The sequence below is a fragment of the Aedes albopictus genome, chromosome 3 (genome assembly GCF_035046485.1).
Source record: "Aedes albopictus strain Foshan chromosome 3, AalbF5, whole genome shotgun sequence".
Taxonomy (NCBI): domain Eukaryota; kingdom Metazoa; phylum Arthropoda; class Insecta; order Diptera; family Culicidae; genus Aedes; species Aedes albopictus.
The window spans coordinates 251,521,695-251,542,183 of record NC_085138.1 but is presented as its reverse complement, the minus strand read 5'-3'; the positions used below and the strand labels follow the sequence as shown (position 1 = coordinate 251,542,183).

The 20,489-nt window shown below is 41.8% G+C and overlaps 1 protein-coding gene and 1 long non-coding RNA gene across 7 annotated transcripts in view; both read left to right on the top strand.

The window, feature by feature from the left end:
- The window catches only part of LOC109422269 (dystonin), a 707,557-nt gene that overhangs the window by 262,752 nt on the left and 424,316 nt on the right, over window positions 1–20,489 (top strand). The gene's annotated exons all lie outside the window — the stretch shown is intronic.
- On the top strand, window positions 10,136–12,103 carry LOC134290040 (uncharacterized). Its single transcript, XR_009998816.1, has 2 exons — window positions 10,136–11,856; window positions 12,001–12,103. It is a non-coding gene; the product is annotated as an uncharacterized LOC134290040 (long non-coding RNA).

Sequence of the window (20,489 nt, the reverse complement as noted above, 5' to 3'; positions counted from 1 at the left end):
ACTCTTCGTCGTCTTTGAGCAATGTCCATCACCTAGGTCGTGTTGGCGTCACCGATTACAATCTAAACGTCATGTTTTGGGGATTCTCCATAGGTCTTGTCAAGGCATTCGTAAAAGCCATTCTTCAAGTTATCTGTTTTATCGGCTCTGTGAATGTGTGGCTCTCATTTTCATCCTACGAAAAACAAAGAATTGAAGCGTTGTTTGTTTTGTTTCTTATTTTTGTATTTTTTGTTAGAAGTGAACACGCATTTAAACAAAAGGAACGGAATCAAACGGTGCCGTAATCGCTTGTTTTCGAATAGGATGGATATTAGAGTGGGTCAACGTTGTATGGAGAAACTTTAAATTTGATCGTATCAACCCGGAACAAAGCTTTTTAGAATCATTTTAGCGTCCAAAGTAACTGTGCAAAATTTGGGAGCGATTGGTTGCTTCCCCGTATTCCGCATTGCGATTGAAATTTGTATGGAATTTAGTATGGGAAAACGTGCTTTTTTGCATTTTTCACATAAATTGAAATTTTTCGTCCAAAGAAATCTAACCAATGACGGCAAAGTATTGCCTAGGATATGCCGAAAAACTTTGCCGAAGACTGCAAAGTGATCCGACGCTTGTGAAAAAAGTTATTCGCCTGGTAACTTAGGCCAAAAATTGAGATTTTCTTATTGATGTTATTCCTTTACATGTTAAATGTTAAGCACCACCGGGCAATCTGTACGTTATAACTTTTTTTCACAGGTGTCGGATCACTTTGCGGTCTTCGGGAAAGTTTTTCGGCATATCCTAGGCTATACTTTGCCGTTATTGGATAGACTGTTTTGGACGAAAAATTTCAATTTATGAGAAAAATGCAAAAAAGCACGTTTTCCCATACTAAATTCCATACAAATTTCAATCGCAATGCGGAATACGGGGAAGCAACCAATCGCTCCCAAATTTTGCACAGTTACTTTGGACGCTAAAATGAATCGAAAAAGCTTTGTTCCGGAAAATCGACTTTGTTGACCCAGTCTAATGGATATGGGAGTGTGTGAGATTACTAATGGCACACATACCCTAATATAAACTAATTAAAGGTAATTGATCAGGAAATCAACTTGCGATATTTTGATTTGAAGGCTCTGCTCAAATACGATTTTAGTGCATAAACTGACTGGAAAACTGACGAGTTCCAGAAGATCTTGTTGATCCTGATTTAAAATCCAGAACAATTCGGAAATTCTCAAATAGTTTTCAACCTATATCTCTTTTTTCTAGTATGGGGCATCTCACTTCGATCTTCCCTACTCATACTTACGCTTTTCCTTGCATTTCGCGTTCGACTACTAACTAGAAAGATAAACACACCACCCAAACGACGAACAGCGATGACCACCCCTCTGGGCGTTTGTATTAGTGTACTAATCTAACCTCGCCGGTCGTATCGTACTGACTGGCTGACTGGTCAGTACCGTGTTTTCAGTTTCGCGATTTGACGAGACCGGTAAATTTCGCTTTTGTACCTGTATCCGTAGCGAGTGTGAGTTTTCCTGGTTTCCCCCTTTAAAAAAGTGTGACACATTCTTCCAGTTATTTTTTCTTTCGTGTGGCTATGGTCAGGAAGACAAAAATGTGTCATTCTCCAAGTGGGTTCAGCTCATAGTGACTAGGGGGACGAAGACTACAGTGTATCACCACTAGAGCATGATCTTACGTACGATACTAGTAGACAAGGGGGCGATAGCGCCCGGTCCGACGACCGCGACGGCGACATTGAACTTTGGAAAGAAGCATTTATTGTGACGGCAGACGAAGAGACCGAAGAACCATGGAAAAATGTGGAAAACGAAAGTGAAAATAGCACTCCTGACTTGTCACACGATGACGACGCTGCGCTGCGCTCGCTTGACAGGAGACAGGCGAGCAGAGCGACATCTTCCCTAAGTGCAAGTGCAGTTCACCAAAAATGGAAAAGAAATATGTCTTGAATGCGGCGAACTATCTTTCTTCTTCTCCGGTGTGCACAGCTCGCGTAATGTGCAGTTATAGACATCCCCGATGACGACGAGACCAAGATAGAAGTGCAGTTAGAAACCAGTTTCCTTCCTTCTTTTTCTTCTCGAGTTGTTGTTGTTGTTCGTTTCGCGCCTTCTTCCGAGTATGTGCATTTTTTCGCGATGGAAAATAGTTGGTCTTTAAATAAATTCATGTTTTTCCGCCCGATTATCTGCCTTCTGTTCGTTTCGATCGTGTGCCACTCGCTTTTGAGGTGGTGTGCGAACACATTTTGTGTTTGTATGGTTGGGGCACCCGGTTTTCCGCGTAGATCCGTATTGGTGAGATCGTTCCATAGACGTCTTACTGCGGTACGGTGTAATCGACAACTACATTCTACGGTAGAGTAGACGACGACGGTGTAAGTGCTAGAAGTCATGTGTAGAGGAATAACTCGAAACATGACTTATTAATTCATTATTATGCACTGCCCGGTATGGTTTAACCGCTTCACCAACACATTTTTGGAAGTTGTCATGAATGTGAATTAAATTTGTATTGAAAAGATTTAAAAGATCAAGTCTTTTATGAATCTAACTCGATTTCGTCAAGTATATCATTATCATTAAGAAATCAAGATATTCTGTGTGTTTTTGATTCATTCCTTGTTACCCACCCTTATCCGTATGAAGCGTCTGTCACTCTTGCTTTATTTATAGAAATGCATTAAAGACGCAGGGTTACCCATCTCCTGGGTCGTATGGTAATTGTTCCAATGTGTCTTTCTTCGTTTCCTCAGAAATAAAGAATGCATAATTAAAGAATTTTGAGTTTTTCAGAGGTTTTGTTTCCGTTTTTTTATGTTTCTTGACTGCCTGTGACTGGCTCTAACAATAGTAAGTCAATCTTCCGAGAGTGCACTCTATCGCTGTGCTTAGTTCGTTGCGTGTACGTGGTACTCTTATCTTGCCCGTACAAACACACATTTCGTTCAGGTGGAAAGTAATTGACGTATATCTACAGGCGACCTTCAAAGGTTGTTTTATCATTTCGGTTGTTCCATATATACAGTACACACACGTATATGGAACACTGCGTTGTTGACGTTTTGCGCAGCGATAACGCTAATTGACCGGGAGAGAGCGGAGTCTCGACGTGACTGGAAAGGATGTTTGATATTTTTATTAGTTAAAGAAGAACACCAAAGAATTATAATGTGGTGATGATGGTGATGATATTGCTTGAGTACCCAAGATCAGCGGAAAGGAAGGAACTACTTCATGGTTCGTTGTAGCAGGGCAAGTTGAAGTTACTGGAGACCTTCGGAAAACAACATGATGATTGTTATCCCGTGCCAAAAGCCTGGTCACCCCAAGAAACCAGTTTATTAAGCTTTTTTAGGCTATTCCTCGACATTTCCAATTATATGTCATGTTCAAATATAAAAGGGAACAACAAGGAACGAACTCACCGGATAATCCTATTCAGCTGGTTTTCCTTCGGTTGCAGCATCCCATAGGGTAAGAATGTCCTCCAAACTATATCGAATGTTCACTTGTTCAAACCACTCGCTGAGTGTCCATCCGTCGAACGAAGGATAAACCGGAAAAAATAGAAAGCACATGATTCGTAACACTATCAAAGACTCTTCTCTTCCTAACCAGCTTCTGTAACAATCACAGGAGAAAGCCTTGAAAGAATTCAGGAGGAATCCCTTCCGACAGAAATCTCTGGTGAAACCCCGCCAGGAATCCGAAAGGAATCCAGGGTTAAAATCCCGAGAGAAATTTTGGAGAATTTCCTTAAGAAATCCTGTAGGAATTCCTGGAAGAAACTGTTGAGAAAACCCGGTTGGAGAATCTCGGAACGAATCCCTAAAGGAATCTCGGGAGAAATCTTGAAAAGACTGGTTGGAATCTCTAGAGGAATCGCAGTAAACATCTTTAAAAGAAATACTTCTTGCCGCATTGATGGATTTCCGGGAGGAATTTTAGAAAGAATCCTAGGAAAAATCCCAGAAGGAATCCCTGATAGAATCCTAGGAAGAATCCCTAAAGAAACCCCGAGAAAATCCCCGAAAGAAGCCACTAAAAAATCCGAGAGTAACCAGTGCATAAATTCCGAGAGAAAATCCTGAAGGTAACCCAAGAGAAATTACTAATGAGTGAAATGTCTAAAGGGAACCCGGGGGAAAACAATGAGGGATCCTGAGGGAATCCCTAAAATTATTCTGGAGTATTCCTTGAAGGAATCTCGGGAAGAATTCCTAGTGGAATTGCTAGGGCAATAATTGAAGAAATTCCAGATTAACTCTTTGGTGAAATATCGGGAGCAGTTCTAAGAGAAATCAAGAAATTGATCCTGGTAGGTATCTTAGAAAAAATCCATGAAATAATTTCGTAAGGAATAGTTAAATATTTTCAGAGGTAATTTCCTACCTGAACCATGGTACCTGTACACCAAGGTATCCGTGTTATAAATTACATCAATGCCATCTTGTGCGATCAATGTATCCAGAAACTTTTCAACACACTACTCTTGAAAGGGTTTGTTAAAGACGCAAACTTTACACTTGTCCAGAACAAGTCTCATTTTGTTATTTTGTCACAGTAATACATTTGCAGTAAGATTTACCATGAGAGCTGAGACGTTGTTAAATCAAATCAGTAATACAACAGCACCATCTAGTGAGGAATTCTCTGACAAGAGATCATTGGAAGTTCTGAAGTAAACTGTTCACCATGTACGAATCATGGATCTTATAATCAACTTCTTCGAAGACAATTTGCTAAAGTATTGTGTAAATCTTAACCCTTCGGAGCCGAAGGAGTTAATACGACCACAGCATAGAAACGGCTGTATAAATTCTGAATGTATGAATACTGTCTTCAGCGAAGTTGTTGCAAATTGAGTCCTCTATTAAAGAACAATGGAAATATTTGTATTTGAGACTTCACTGACTATAAGTTCATATGTATTCATTTAACCTTCGTCAAGAATATCGAAAGGTGGTTTATAACACAAGTTTACAAAATGAAACGAAAGTCGTGAACTTCTGTCAAAGACCAAAATTTTTGAAGCACAATTTAGTGCTGATTTCGAAACGGACCTTCAAAAAATTTTAAGTAGAACAGTTTTTGAGTTTAGGCTCAATATCGAGTTTTGCAACTTTTCAAAATGTGTAATTTACTAAAATTCAAATATATTGCGTTTTGTTCAACCAATTTTAAATCTTTTTCCACAAATTAAAAGCTGAATACAATACCATTCGATCATCTGAATATAGGTTTTGCGTCAGATTGATGAAATTCAAGATTTTGGCGAGTTTTAGGGACGATCTTCTTAAATTTTAGCGAAATTCCCAAAATTTTTGGAAGACATGAATTTTTTTCAATTAGAAAAAAACAACTTAAAAATTCTTTCTCGACGTTTATTTGACATAATATATGTAGGTGAGTTACAGTAAAAAAATCAGCTCAATCGGAGCATTGATTACGGAGAATGAGATGTTTGAAGTGAGCGACTTTGCTTAAAAATAGAACAAAAATCGATTTCAAATCATCAACCTTGTATGGAAAGTCGAAAAAAATTCCGCTCTACTGTAATTTTTTTCTTTCGCGTTTTCGAACTCAGGGCATGATTCTACACCAAAAATGATTATCAGCTTACCGAGTTCAAAAATGCTGTAAACTAGTGTAATCAGGGATGTTCTAGGTGTTTCAAAACTGTCCTGTAGTAAAGTCCTTCAAATATACAAGAATAATTTTATGTGTTTTCGTCATTAATTATAGCATTACAAAATTTACTGGGATCCGTGAAGCTCTTGAAATCTACAATGTCATTTATAGACGCCGTAAGGATATTCCAGGTCAGGCAAACTACCTTGGAGTTCGGAACTCGTAACAGTAGCCATATTTATTATACTGACTAACGTTGCATAATCAACCGTGTTTACTGGACCAATCTGAAGTCTACTTGATATTATTATAAACCTTAGGGGCATTCAGGGTCATCCAAACTGTCCTGAAGTTTAGCTCTTGATAGTAACAGTAGTAACACGCACACTACTAATCAAAGCGCCTGTAATTTTCGTTTGCATCTTATTCAGCAACGTGTATTGAAATTTAAATTTAAATTGATCGTTAAATGCATGTGCCAAATCATTTTGAAGAGTGTTACGTCCGTTTGTCTGTGGTAGTTATTTTCACAATGAACTGTAACATCACATATCCAACTGCAATCTGCAATTTCCCTGGCATTTCAACAGTAAATTCAAGATAGTTTTGAAATGTTCCAGAGTAACCAAACTACTTCGAAGACCATATTTAAGTATTACAAATCGTAGCTTTATTTAATGAGAGACGTTATCGTTACACCCGTAGACTTCAGAGAGACTCAAGAACAGTTTGGATAGTCTAGGATATCTCGACTGATCTGATACTGCCTTTTGAACTTTCAGAGGACTTACTGGAGATAACAGATTACAAATCGTAGCTTTGTATAATGAAAGAAGTCACCGTTACACGCGTAGACTTTAGGTTCTAAACTCAAGAACAGTTTGGATGGCCTAGGAAATCCAGAAACATATTTTACATCATTTTCTACCCTTTCTATGCTGTTAAGCACCAAAACCACAGAAATGCGTAGAAAAAACCCTATAATAACGCTTAGAAAAACTCTGGCTTCAAAGGGTTTTTTTATCTGTATTAACGATATTTTTAGCCCTAGGCTAGTTCATCTCGGGACCCACGCTTTACTTCCCTTCCGAAGGGTTGAGATAGTATCTCTAAAAAAAGAGACGAACCAGCCAAGGGCTGAAAGTCTCTTTAATAAAGACAAATCAATCAATCTCTAAAAACCGGACGCTTAGCGTTCGGGATATCTGCCCAATAAATAGGACGTTCACCAATCTACTCTCTAGTTCTTTCGGTACATGTTTCGGCTTCGTCATACCTATTAGATTGAACTTTTCTAAAAAAAATCCCAGATATAACTCTGCCTTTTTGTTTTTCCATGGTTTGTAAATGATTACTGCATTTTTTACTTAATTTCTTGGAAAAACTGTCCCAAAACCCCTGGTACAATTTCTGAGTAATTGCTGTGAGATTTCTCGAAGAAAAAATAGCAGCAGAAGTTTAAAATAAATCTGGAAGAATTATTGAAGGATCCGCAAAAAGAAATTTCTAAAGAAATTGATGTTTTTAGGAATCTCTGGATGATTGCCTGAAAAACTGGAAAATATTTTGCGGTAAATTCTCCGCCAAGAAATAAATGCTACAGTGATTTCTGAAGAAATTCCTAAAAGAATCTCTGAAGGTATTCCTAAAGGAATCCCGGCAAATATTTCTGAAAACATCCTAAGGAAAAGTCACAATAAATCTCAATAGAAATTTATTATACATCCCGTGGAGGAATTTGAGGATCTTCTGGGAAATCCGCTGAAGGAACTTCTAGAAGAATCTCTCCAGATTTTTTTATAGAAATTTTTGAAGGAATGCCTGAGATAATCCACTGAGGAAGTCCTGAAAAGAACCCTGGAGGAATATATAGAGACATTCTTAAGAAAACCTCCCGAGGATTTCCAACAAAAATTTCAGCATTCCTGCAATAAAAATCTGAATTTCTGAAGAAATCGATAGAGGAATTTTGGGAAGGAAACTGTGGAGAACTTCCTGTAAGAATCTTATGAGGAATTGGTGAAACAACTGGAACTTTTGAAGTAAGCAAGAGAAATTCCATCTTGAAATTTAAGAATTACAAAAAACATTTTTTAACAATGTTCGTTAGTACCGATTTTCGAAATTCAAATATTGTTCGAAAGCTACGACATTTTTACTCAACACCAGTGCTTGAATCTGAGTAAATATGAAAAATTCGACCAGTTATCAGTGCCAGCAATCAACCAACTGCGACTGCTGTTCCTCATCGATCGATTAGCTTGTGAAGCAAACTGTCTGGTGCTTCTGAAGCATGTTAGCCAATGAAGGCATATAGCTACCGCTCTTTGTTGAAAAACGCCGGTCAAAGTGGAGCGAATTTTGCATCGTTTTGGGAAAAATGCTTCATTTTTCAAGCACTGCTCAACACATCATAATGTTGAAGATGTCTTCTATCAAAGTTATCTGCAGTTTTGTGGAAAATGTTACGTTTCCAGTATACATTTTCATTTCAGGAGAAATCTTTTGAGGAATGTCCATCAAAATTCCTAGAGCAACCTCTTCGGGACACAATTCGTGATAAAAATTCTAAAGAGAGTGGAAGAAGAGTTGCCGTTTTAAAGACAAGCAGTTTGGTTTGCAATTCTACCGCTAGGTTACAATAGTTAGCATGTAAAAATGAGCCATTTCAAACACACGCTAAGAAAAATTTACTCTAAAATGAGTGAGATTCACACAAAACTGAGCTAAAATGGAACAGCTCAAAAAATGAGCGATAGCGTTGGCCCAAGGACAAAAATCCAATCAGTTTAAGCCGTATAATATTATTCACATCAGCAAGAATATTATACGGCTTGAACTGATGAGATTTTCGCACTTGGGCCAGCGCTATCGCTGGAAATAAAATTTACTCATTTTTGAGTTGTCCCACTTAAGCGCTAAAATGAGTGAATTTTCTGACCGTGCAGCTCATTCTCGCAGTTGCGCAGTTGCAAGTCTTCGGTAAAGTTGTTAAGAAGGTCTTGGGCATCGTAATTCTGGCCAAGGTGACGCTAGTGATGATATGATTCACTTGATATTCAATTGGTTCAGGTCTACTTTACTTCATATTCAAATGATTCAGATCTAATTCACTTTATATTCAAGTAATTCGGATCTGATTCACTTCATATTCATAGTATTCACAGAATATGGGATCAATGAGACTGCTGTTTGGGATTAGCATGACCTTTAGTTTAATACTCACACAAAGTGATATTCTATTTTTAGGTGAGAATTGTGCCCACCTGCCAAGGCAGAATGCTAGTCAATGTATGGTAGTGAAGGAAGTTATGATGCAATCGTTCTAGATCGTCTAAATTCCACTGCGTCTGCGCGAGTGCATGTGGTTGTCGGCAGACATGTCCAAACACTGCACTGCACGAGGAGTCGATGCTCAAACACACCACCGTGGTTGCCAAGCCACCACCTAGCTCTCCGTGTTTCAGAACGAACACGCACCGTGTCTGGCTCAACACCGGTGTCGGTGGCGGTGCTCAGGCACTGGGCACGGTGTTTGACGCTTCGGGTAACACGGAGCCCGAGTGTTTCCGATTAGCAAAACACTCTTGCGAGTTCAAGCGCTCGGTGCCGTTCATTCTCCAGCACCAGTGCAAATGCTGTTGAACGACGACGAGAGTGAAGTACTTGGCGGCTCCTTTTGTGTCTTTCTCGTCCCTTCTGACTCAGTGGCTCTGATGCAGCCAAGCTACCACGCACTGTGGCCGAGCTCACTGCTTTGGTGTTTCATACAATCGGAAACACTCGGCCTCCGTGCCCAACCAAAACTAAAACACGGAGCCGAAACTGAGGCTCGAGTTATAACACCGACACGAGTGTTTTACCAGTCGCACTGCGTGTTCATCAGTAGAAACTGAACGAAGGTGGTGATATGAACACACACGGTGGTGTATTTACGGGCAAACACGCCACCGGTGCGGCACGGTTTGGTGTTTTACCCATGTCTGGTTGTCGGTGTGTTGAAGAATGCCTGCGGCACAGATCCACTTTGGTGCGGGGATTGCCAAATGATAGTTATAAGAAGATTGTATATTTAGGTACAAATTCGAGGGTTCCAGATTTGCGGCCCGCAAGTTCATAGATCGATTAAATATACTGCGAGTGGGAAAGTATGAAAACAAGTTTTTAATTATTTCTGATTCAAGCTGGCTGGCTTTGCTGAAATTCAGCAAAATTTGCTGATTTGTTCAGTAAACCCTGCTGATCGCCAGTAACATTTTGCTGAAATTCAGCAAGCTTTGCTAAAAGTTCAGCAAAACATTTTGCTTGACCCTTCAGCTCGGCAAAATTCAGCAAAATATTGCTGAAAGCGTTTGATGTGTATGGATACTGGAACAAGATACATTTTGTTTGTTTGTCATCTTATATCATGTTCAGATATCCTAAAATAAAATAAAATAAAATAAAATAGATTTTACTTTACTGAAACAGATCGAGTTCAGGTTTGGTGCACATAAACCAATGCTTGCTTCTGAAATGCTCTTCGTAGACCACAGAACACCGTAATTCTATCGAGCGGTTCTTCGAATCGCCTGATTAGCATGCAACTATTCAGATCCATTTGTGAAAACAAAACCCGTCGCGACGTGTCGCCCCTCCTCGAACAGAGATAGACCCCGCTGAAGAGGTCGTTTAGATGGAAACAAACAGTGACATCAGCCAGCCAGCACTAACAGCAACAGGCGCAGTCAAAGTCTCTTTCCTGAGTTCATCATCATCAGAGCCCCTGGCTCCTAGTATCAACAGTGAGTTGTCTGTCTGAAGGTGGGCGCGCGTGCGCGAGTGAGCAACTTCGTCCATCAAGTCTCTCCATGGTAGATATAGTACCGTTTAAGATTCGACTCATTATAAACAACTTCATCAGCCAGTCAGCCAGCCAGCCAGCCAGCATCGGTGCGGTGCGCCCAATTAACACATTTGGCGAAGCGCATCTACACATCGTATCGCTTTGATACTCACAACACGACACATCCAGACTCTTACGGGCACAGGTTCGCCTTAGGGGGCGCTTTGCGAGATGAATTGCATCTTGACCAGATTTGCCTGCGTTCGACGACGGTGATGATGGTGCTGAAGGTATGTGCATTGTTTACAACACATATTGACAGATGAAATATAATGATAAATATTTTAGCAGTGGCCCCGGCAGCGGACGGGGCACCAAGTTGTTTGGGTGAAGCTTTTAACTGCAACCATGCAGGGGCTACTGCTGTTGTTGTTATTGCTTCTTACCGGAGGGAAGCAGTGGTTTCCAATCCAAGGTGGATGTTTTTGAGTCAACCCGTAAAAAGTTGTTCAAACACGTGCCCGGCAGATGAAATCTTCCAACAATGAACGGTTGATCTATAATTATACCACGCTCTGGTATTTATCAATCATACCTTTAGACGAGGGATACATGCTCCATGTAGCTGTGATCAGCCTTAATTATCTTCAAACAAATTGAACCCTTGTGGATGCTGGCAAGCAAAACTCAAACTCTACCTATCGTCAAACTGAAAATGCACGTAATTCAGTTGAATTTTTACTTTTTCTAAGAATGATTGAAAAAAAGATTGATGTAAACTATGCCTAAAGCAGTCCCGGTTGAAGTGAAATTTTCAAAGAAAATTGTTGTAAAATTGTTCGGCCGTAGACTTCGGTCAGAAACACTCAGAAAGTTTGCAAACCCATGGCGGTCAGAGGCATTCGCTGCCTGTCTTCTTTTGTTGTCTCCCCAACAACAACGGAGCGATGATGGATATTTGTCCAAAGTACGTCTCGGATCGTAATCTCTGCGCGGCAGCAGCGCGATGCAGATTGTATTGATTTGCCACTGACGCGTCGTCGCTTTGTCGTCGTCGTCGAGCGTTGATTGCGGCATTGTGCACTTTTTTGGCGCATTTGCACGAATCATTAAAAACCATTCCATTTGATCCGTTTGTATTTGTTTGGTGAGTGATTACTTCACAAATCAAAACCAATCCTCAGTCGGCGACTAAACATCAGAAGGCTAAGTGGTTCAACTTACCTAAAGTTGTTGGTCAAGTTCGCGAACCGACCGCAAGACTCCCCGTGCGCTTTTGTTTGGTTTGGCAATCGCGAACACGTTTCGAGACTGTTTTTATCTGGTGTATTTTATATTTACAGGTAATAAGTAGTTTTGCGCACTTCAGTTTGGAAGGTGGTCATAGGCGCCAACTTAGGGGGGGGGCAAGCATGGTTTTGCCCCCCCAATATTTGATGATTTTTCAATTTTCCCATACAAAAAATCAGAAAACCCCGACTTTGCCCCCCCAATAATGTGTCCAAGTTGGCGCGTCTGAAGGTGGTCTATGTTTGACGGGCTAAAGTGTACCCGCTGGGCACGTGTCTATATTGGCTGTTAAGTTGTCAAATGAAGCTAATTATTACCTAATAAGTTTTGATTGGGGCCCATATAGCCGAGGCGGTAAACGCACGGGTATTCAGCATGACCATGCTGAGGGTGACGGGTTCGATTCCCGGTCGGTCCAGGATCTTTTCGTAAAGGAAATTTCCTTGACTTCCTTGGGCATAGAGTATCTTCGTGCCTGCCACACGATATACACATGCAAAATGGTCATTGGCAGAGAAAGCTCTCAGTTAATAACTGTGGAAGTGCTCATTGAACACTAGCTGAGAAGCAGGCTTTGTCCCAGTGAGGACGTTACGCCAAGAAGAAGAAGAAGTTTTGATTGAAACAAAAGCGGGAGTGCTATCAAGCACATAATTGACCACAAATTTCGAAACAAACTGCTCGGCGATCCATTCAGAGCCATTAAGATAGTAGCATTCCGCGAGATCGTGGAGATCCTACGCAAGCTTTCAACTGTAACTCAAACCTGAGTGGGCCACAGTCAGCAGCGTAGGATGTGAACAAATTTTCACATCATTTGGATATCATAAATTAAATCCCACCGAAAGCTTTGAACTGGGCTTGTCAACACTTCGGGGCGCTGGGATGCAAAACTATACCAGCATATTTCAGCACTTTAGTCGAGCTGGAGTCAAACGGTCATGATGGCTGTTTCTATTTAATAGGTATATATATATGTATTGCAGATGTTTTCAAGCTCAGCAAGTTGTATGATCTGCTCCGGTATGATCAGATTTTTCTCGAATCATTAATATGCATCGCATATATGGCAATACTTATTGAAGAAGTTGAAGCCTGTTGAACCGCTACCTACCCTACATCTAATGATAGATGTTGGCTAACCCAGTAGTTTCTGAGCGTGCTTAATGGTTACGCATATGATCATCAATAAGCTAGATAAACTAGAGCAAAAATGCTAATTGACATCTGTGGCGTTCTTGCTTGGAGCGTTCCAATAACAGGGCTAAATTGGATTTCATAGTTTTGATTTTCTAGTGAAACTTAAGCGAAAAATGCGTTCTTATCGATGATAGAAGGCACTTTTCGGATGAAATTGACCTCATTGGTTCTGGTAGACACTATTCGCAAGCGGAGAAGTGCAATTCTGAAAAACAATACTTAGCGCAAATTATGCACAATTAGTAATAGTATGAACTGACTCCAAAAATTGTAACCTTGAAGCAATCAAATCCATGCAAAGTCTTCAAACGGTATTGTCATATGAGAGGGTGAGTTGCTTTTAGGATGTGGTAGTTATTGAAAGGTGGAAGCAGTATTACCATAAACATATACAACATGCATTTATTTGCATCATATCATAATAAGGATACATACAGGATGTGAGGAATCGAATTGCGCCACGGAAAATAGTGTATAACTTTTAATTACATATTTATTTTCAGTCCTGAGCACCCATGGTTGTAAAGAGGGCCGAATCGAAAGATCTCCATCCTGGCCAGGTCAGATTTCTGTCGACTTCCTTTGATTCCTTGCTGAAGCTGTGCCGCCATGAACCCATGCGGGCCTTTCGCTCCCGAATTTCTGTCGTTATCGGCTTTCGATGACATGAGCTCCACGTTGGAGATCCAATTGTGAGGTCACCGCGCGCGAATTATGTACCGCAGGCATCTATTGATGAAGACCTGCAGCCGAAGAGTGCTCTCCACTGATACGCACCAGGTTTCACGGGCGTAAAGCAGTACCGATTTCACGTTAGAGTTGAAAATTCGGATTTTGGTGCGTCGACTAATCTGGTTGTTTTTTCATACATTTCTTAAACTCGCAAATGCAGCCCTCGCCTTCTTGATCCGTACACTTATGCCGCCTTCGGCCGCCATTTGGCTTCCAAGATATTGGAAGCTTTCAACATTCTCCACTGATTGTCCAGCTACCGTAAAGCTGGAAGGATTGACCGTGTTTACATCCAACGAGTTGGTCTTGTTGACGTTGATGGTAAGACCTGCCGCTGAGGAACGATTGTCAAGATCATCGAGCTTGCTCTGCATATCAGAGCGCCGTTGAGCTAGGAGAGCAATGTCATCAGCAAGTTCGAAGTAATTTAGGTGGTCCATGATAATGAGCTGCCAAAGCAATCCACGATTTTGGTTCACGGTCAATCGCACCTACCAGAATCTCGTCGATTACGATGAGGAACAGTAGCGGTGATAGTATACATCCTTGCCTCACTCCAGCAATGACCCGCATGGGATCGGACAAAACACCGTTGTGCAGTACTCTGCACGAAAATGCCCTGTACTGTGATTCAATGAGGCCGATGATTTTCTCAAGGAGACCCTTGTGTCTGAGGGCTTCCCACATGTTTCCGTGATTGAGACGGTCGAAAGCTTTTTCGTAATCAATGAACACCAGGTAGAGAGACTCTGGAATTCATTGATTTGCTCCAGAATGATACGAAGCGTAACAATATGGTCCACACAGGATCGTCCGGCACGGAATCCTGCTTGCTACCGTCGGAGAGTTGCGTCAATCTGCTCCTGTATCCGTTTAAGGGTCACTTTACAGAGGACTTTGAGAACGATACACAGTAACATGATGCCCCGCCAATTATCGCATACAGTCAGGTCACCCTTTTTGGGTACGGTCGGAAATGTCACGGTTTCCAATATGTTGCAGAATAATTGATGCAGTAGTTGTGCGGATACTACGGGGTCAGCTTTGAGCATCTCAGCTGATATGCGATCGACCCCTGGGGCCCTGTTCGATTTCATGTTACGGATGGCTGTTTCTATCTCCTGCACTGATAAAGCTTCGGTGTTGATACGGGTAATGCGTCGAACCCTTGGCGGATCATGCTGAGGTTTTAATGGCGTGACCAACACTTGATAAAGGTTTCCAAAGTGCTCGAACCAGCGTTTCAACCAATCAGCCGGGTCGGTCAGTAACTGTCCAGACGTGTCTAGCCATCGTAGCATTCATCTTAGTCCCACTAAGGCGACGTGAAACATTGTGGAGGAGACGGATGTCGCCGGTGTTTGCGGCTTTCTCGCCTTCGTCGGCTAGGGAGTCCGGCCACGCCCACTTTTGTCCCGTCTACATGAGCGTTTCACTTCCTTCTCGAGAGCCATGTCATTGTTGCCACAAAACTCTACAAACAGCTCTCCATTTTCGCTCATTTCTCCGAGACCATGGCGTCCCATGACGTGCTCATAGTCCGAGTTGTCGGAAACAACCTGGTCGTTGAAGTCGCCCATGAGGATATGGATATCACCTTTTGAAATCTTATCCACGACAGTAATCAGTTCACTGTAACAGTTCTTTTGTCTTGCAATTCGGTAGCATTGGTTGGTAACATTGGATCATGGTAAGGTTTCGAACCTGTGTTCTGAATCTGGCCACAGTTATCCTCTCATTAATAGGTTCCCACTTCATGAGCGCTGTGTGGGCGTGAGCGCTGAGCAGGAAACCGCGTTCACCTCGTAGGCCAGAGTATAGCAGAATTTGACCCGGCGCCAATCTGTGTTCTCCAAAGTACGGCCAACGGACTTCGCTCAGTCCTAGGATCTCAAGCTTCATACGGCATCCTCATTGGCTAGTTGTGCCAGTTCACCCTGCTGGGTTAGGGTTAATACATTCCAAGTTACAATTCTTGTCCGTTGTTTCGCGCCATTTTCGGTTTCTGTAACGATTTTTGGGTGTCGTGAACAGTAGATTGTTGGCCTAAGGTCCTCTATCCACCGTGGTGGGGCTGCCACCTTAGGTATAGCTTCCGGACGAGTACTCAGCCGCTGGATGCTAGAACCGACACTGTTTGAGCCACACCTCCTTGGTGAACAGACACTCGAGACGTAACTCCTCAATCTAGTTGAAATCAGAAAAACACACAACTCTTAGCTGGCGGTCTTTGTCATCGCTTGACCCGTGGAAGCATGAGGTAGGAACTTGTGAGGACCAGAGCTATGTTGGACGCTCTCCTTTTCGACTCACCGTTTTGCAGCCCAAGAGATTCATGACTGTCTCTCAATATACTAATGGTGCTTGGGCAAAAAATGGCCTCAATTGAAAACTGCATATATAAGTGTGCATAGAAGACTAAGCTGATAAGAAGGCGCTGTTCCCGTTGGAACGTTATACCAAGAAACACCAGAAGCTTTCAGTTTAATGATTGTGTAGATGATACACAGAATCACGCTTCATCCTTGTTAAGATGGAATGTCAATCAACAAATCAACTAACTTACTCCGAACAAATAATGATGACAAATTTCGTTGCCTGCAGGCAAGATTGGACAACTCAATTCAACTCGGTCGGAAACCAAAAGATCCCAACTGTGACATTGTCCTTGAAATGTTGCCTTTTTAGTGACAAATGGCCAAACCAGTGATTCCCAATTTGAGTTTCAAACCAAAACCTACAATCGCTGGAGGCGTCACGAGTCTAGATTAGCTAAAAAGAAGCTTGAGAAATGACACAGTCCAAATAAATTGCTTCATTAACACAGCAATTCAACTTGCAAATGTGTATCCACACATCGACTACGCATGTGGGATTGAGCTCAGTGTAGCTCAAAAGATTCGGGGTCAAGGTAGCTCCAGCATCCCGGTCGGTCCAACTTTTACGACGGCGCATGACCATAAACTGAGGCGCACTTACTCAGACAGGGTCCAATTAATCCCAACGCCTCCTCCCTCACTTTGTTGGGGGAGATGCAAATTCGTCCAACCGACCGACATTGATCCTAATTTCGACTGTTCTCGCTTGTTTTTTTTTTTCTTTCGTCAAACGAGATTTTTGGCGGTCGCCGGAACCCAGGAAGGAAGCAAATCCGGAAAGACAACAGTCATCATCGTCGTAGGTGTGTGGAATTATGTCACCCAAATTCCACGATCTGGTGATGGCTGGCTGCTAATGCAAACACGCTGTTGGTTAGCTGAAAGCCTGCGTCGCCGAGCGCTTACAGCTTACAGCCTTCGAGTCCACCTACGCGTCGTCGTTGTCGTTGGTGAGTAGTCGCGCCGAGCTTGAGACAACCTACGATACGAATTGTCATTGTACAGTAGAATGACTTCCACTCTTTGGAGTACACACCTGGTTGAAGGCAATTTTTGCGGTTACATGTGTGATTTTTATAACACTCTTGTTCTTGGTTTTGGCTTTCATCATGTGGCAAAACACTGCGCCGCGCGGTAGTGTGGGATTGTATAGTGCAACCAACTGCGGGGTTCTGGTTTGTTTGGCAATGATTGCGGTTTGGGCAAAAACGTTGTGATTTTTTCGGAAATGGCTCTAGTGAAAAATGAAACCTTCTTGGTTGAAGTTCAACCGGTTACGGTACGCCTACGGCGAAATTTGCGGCGCCAAAAGTGTGCCAATTAGTTTAACAAATTTGCATGGAGGTTGCGTACCAATATAATTGTAATTTATTCGAAAGCTCAGCTAAAGGTTGTCAGCATCCAAAATTGGGAAACGGCCATCGAAGGTTTACTCGTATCTACTAAAAGGGATTCCCGGGATTCCTCCATGGATTTCTACAAAAATTCCTTCGCGGATTCCCCCAGGGTTCATCCAGTAATTCCTCCAGAAAATTCTTCTAGTTTTCCATTTTGCTCCTGGAATCCATCAGGTAGTCTTTTACGAGCTATCCCATGAATTCCTGTGGGGATTCTTCCAGGAATTCCCTCAGGAATTACTCCCAGGGTTTCTCTAGAGATTCCTCCAGAAATTCTAGTGATTATTTAATGAATTCCTCTAGGCTCCTGGATTTCCCCCATGAATTTCTCGCAAGATTTCTGAAGTCATTCCTTCTGAAATTTCACCAGGAATCTCATGCCTCATTCATACTTCCACGATTTCCTCCATGAACTCCATTTGGGATTTTTTCCAGGAATTCTTCTAGGTATTCTTCCACAAATTCCTGCAGGGGTTCCTCAAGAGATTCTCACAGAAATTCTTCCAGAGATTCCCCAAGGATTTCTCCGGAAATTCTCTCAAGTACTTTTCTTATGATTCCTCCAAGAATTTCTATATAGGTTCCGCTAGGAATTCTTCCACGTATTTCTCCTGGAATTCCTCCACGAATTCCTCAAGAGATTCTTCCGGAGATTGTACCACGAATCTCCCCAAGAATTCCTCTAGACATTTCTTCATTATTTTCTCTATAAATTCCTCCAGGGATTCCTCTGGGAACTCCTCCAGTGATTTATCCAGGAATTCTTCCGGGGATAATTTCACTGATTCAGAGTAGTCTTTTACGAGCTTTGTCAGGAATTCGTGCAGGGATTCCTTCAGGAATTCCCACAGGAATTGCTCCTAGGATTCCTGCAAAAAATCTAGGGGTTCTTTCATGAATTCCTCTATAAATTTCCCCAGGGATTCCTTTGGGAATTTCCTAATGGATTTCTCGCAGAATTTCTGTAGGGATTCCAACAGAAAATCTACCAGGAATTTCTCTGGTGTTTCCTCTAGGGATTTCTCCAGGGATTCCTTCAGGGATTCCTCTAGAGATTCCCACAGAAATTTTCCCTAAGATTCCTCCAGAGATTCCCCAAGGATTCCGCTTAGTATTCCTTCAAAAATTGCCCCGGGGATTCCCACAAGAACTTCTTCTAGGATGCCTTCAAGAATTCCTCTAGAGATTCCGCCAGGGACTCTTTCACGTAATCCAGGAATTTCTGCAAGAATACCTCTGGGATTCCTTCAGAGATTCTCCCACGGATTTCTCCTGAACTTCCTCTAGAGATTCCTGCATTATAATGCATTCTTTGATAGATTCTTCTAGGGATTTCTCCAATGATTCCTCCAGAAATTTATCCACGAATTTCCCTAGGTGTTTGTCAAGGGAATCCCCTATTAATTTCTCCAAGCATTCCTTCAGAGATTTCTCCGAGATTTCCTGGAGGAATCCCTGAAAGAACTTCTAGATAAATCTTTGAAGAAATAGCTGTTTTATTATCGGCAACACAGTCTTCTCGTTCACAAAACGAGTTTTTTTGTTTATTTACCGTTTCGTCGCAGGTATGGGGCCTTCTTCAGACTAAAAAAATCGCGCGCAAAATAATATTTAAACTTCAAATTCTCACCCCCGTTTAGTCATGTACCAAAATTTCAAAACCCAGTTCAAGTTACAGCTCGCCATAACCCCAAACCAAAAACGAATACTTTATTTTTGCGCTGAAAAAGATGCAATACCTGCGCCGAAAACGTCGGGTTAAATAATAAAACTCGTTTTGTGGTCGAGAAGATTGCGTTATCGATAATAAAAACAACTATAGTAATACAGTCGAACTCTCATTCAAATTCTCTGATGAAACTCCAGGAGGAATTCTTGAAGAAATTCTTGGAAGAATACCTGAAGGTGTTTCTGGATGAAGTCCTGGAAGAGCTTCTGAAAGAATCTTAAAAAAAACTACTACAAGAATTCTGGAACAAGCTCCTAGAATACATGAAGGAATTCCTGGAAAATTCCTCAAGGAACGCGCTTTATTCAGATTGCATGAATATCAGTATTTTTCAAGCATTTACTGTGATCCGCACAGTAGAGTAATCAGCAAACATCTATTTTACCGAGACATCAGCAACTTTTCCATTTCATAGCTTGTTGCTTGTGGAAGATTACTGTAATTTTTGTTTATCTGTATTAACGAGATTTTTAGCCCTAGGCTAGTTCATCTCGGGGTCCACACTTTACTTCCCTTCCGAAGGAAGAACTCACATTTTGCGAGTTTGTCGGGAGGGATTCGATCCCAGGTCCTCGGTGTGATAGTCAAATGTTCTAACCATCACACCAGGTCCGCTCCACGAGATTACTGAAATTTTTCAGAGCTGGAGGGATCACATATGACTCCGGCGTAGAAACCAAACATAAAACCAGCGATGTGGCGGCTGCAGTGGCGAAACAATTCGGCTCCAAAGGATTAAAGGGCGGTACCAGGAGCTTATGGGGTGTTTCAAGGCATTTCAGAGAGTTTCAGAAACGTTTCAAGAGCATATCAGGGGAGTTTAAAGGCCTTTCAATGGAATAACGGAGGATTCAGGGGCATTTTGAAGCATTTCAGGTCAGGGTTGTTTCAGGAACACCCTAAAGGCGGGGCATTTTAAATGGATTACTGGTATTTCAAGGACATTTGAGTGGGATTATTGAAGTTTCAGGGGTGATTAAAGGTATTTTAGGGGTGTTTCAATGGTTATTGTTTTGTAAATGGGTCTTTGAATATCATCTGAAACTTATTGAAATGCCTCCGAAACCCCGTCATGTAACGCACCCAAGACCCTCCGAAACTCCCGGAAATACCTCCGTAAAGCCTGTGAAACCCGCTGAAACTCCTCCGAAGCTTCCTGAAATGCCTTCAAAATCCCTCCACGGACCCTATGTAATGCGCCTGAAACTCTCCAAAACCCATGAAAACGCCTGCCTAACTCCCCTGAAACCCGCCGAAAATGCTCTGAAACTTCCAGAAACGCAC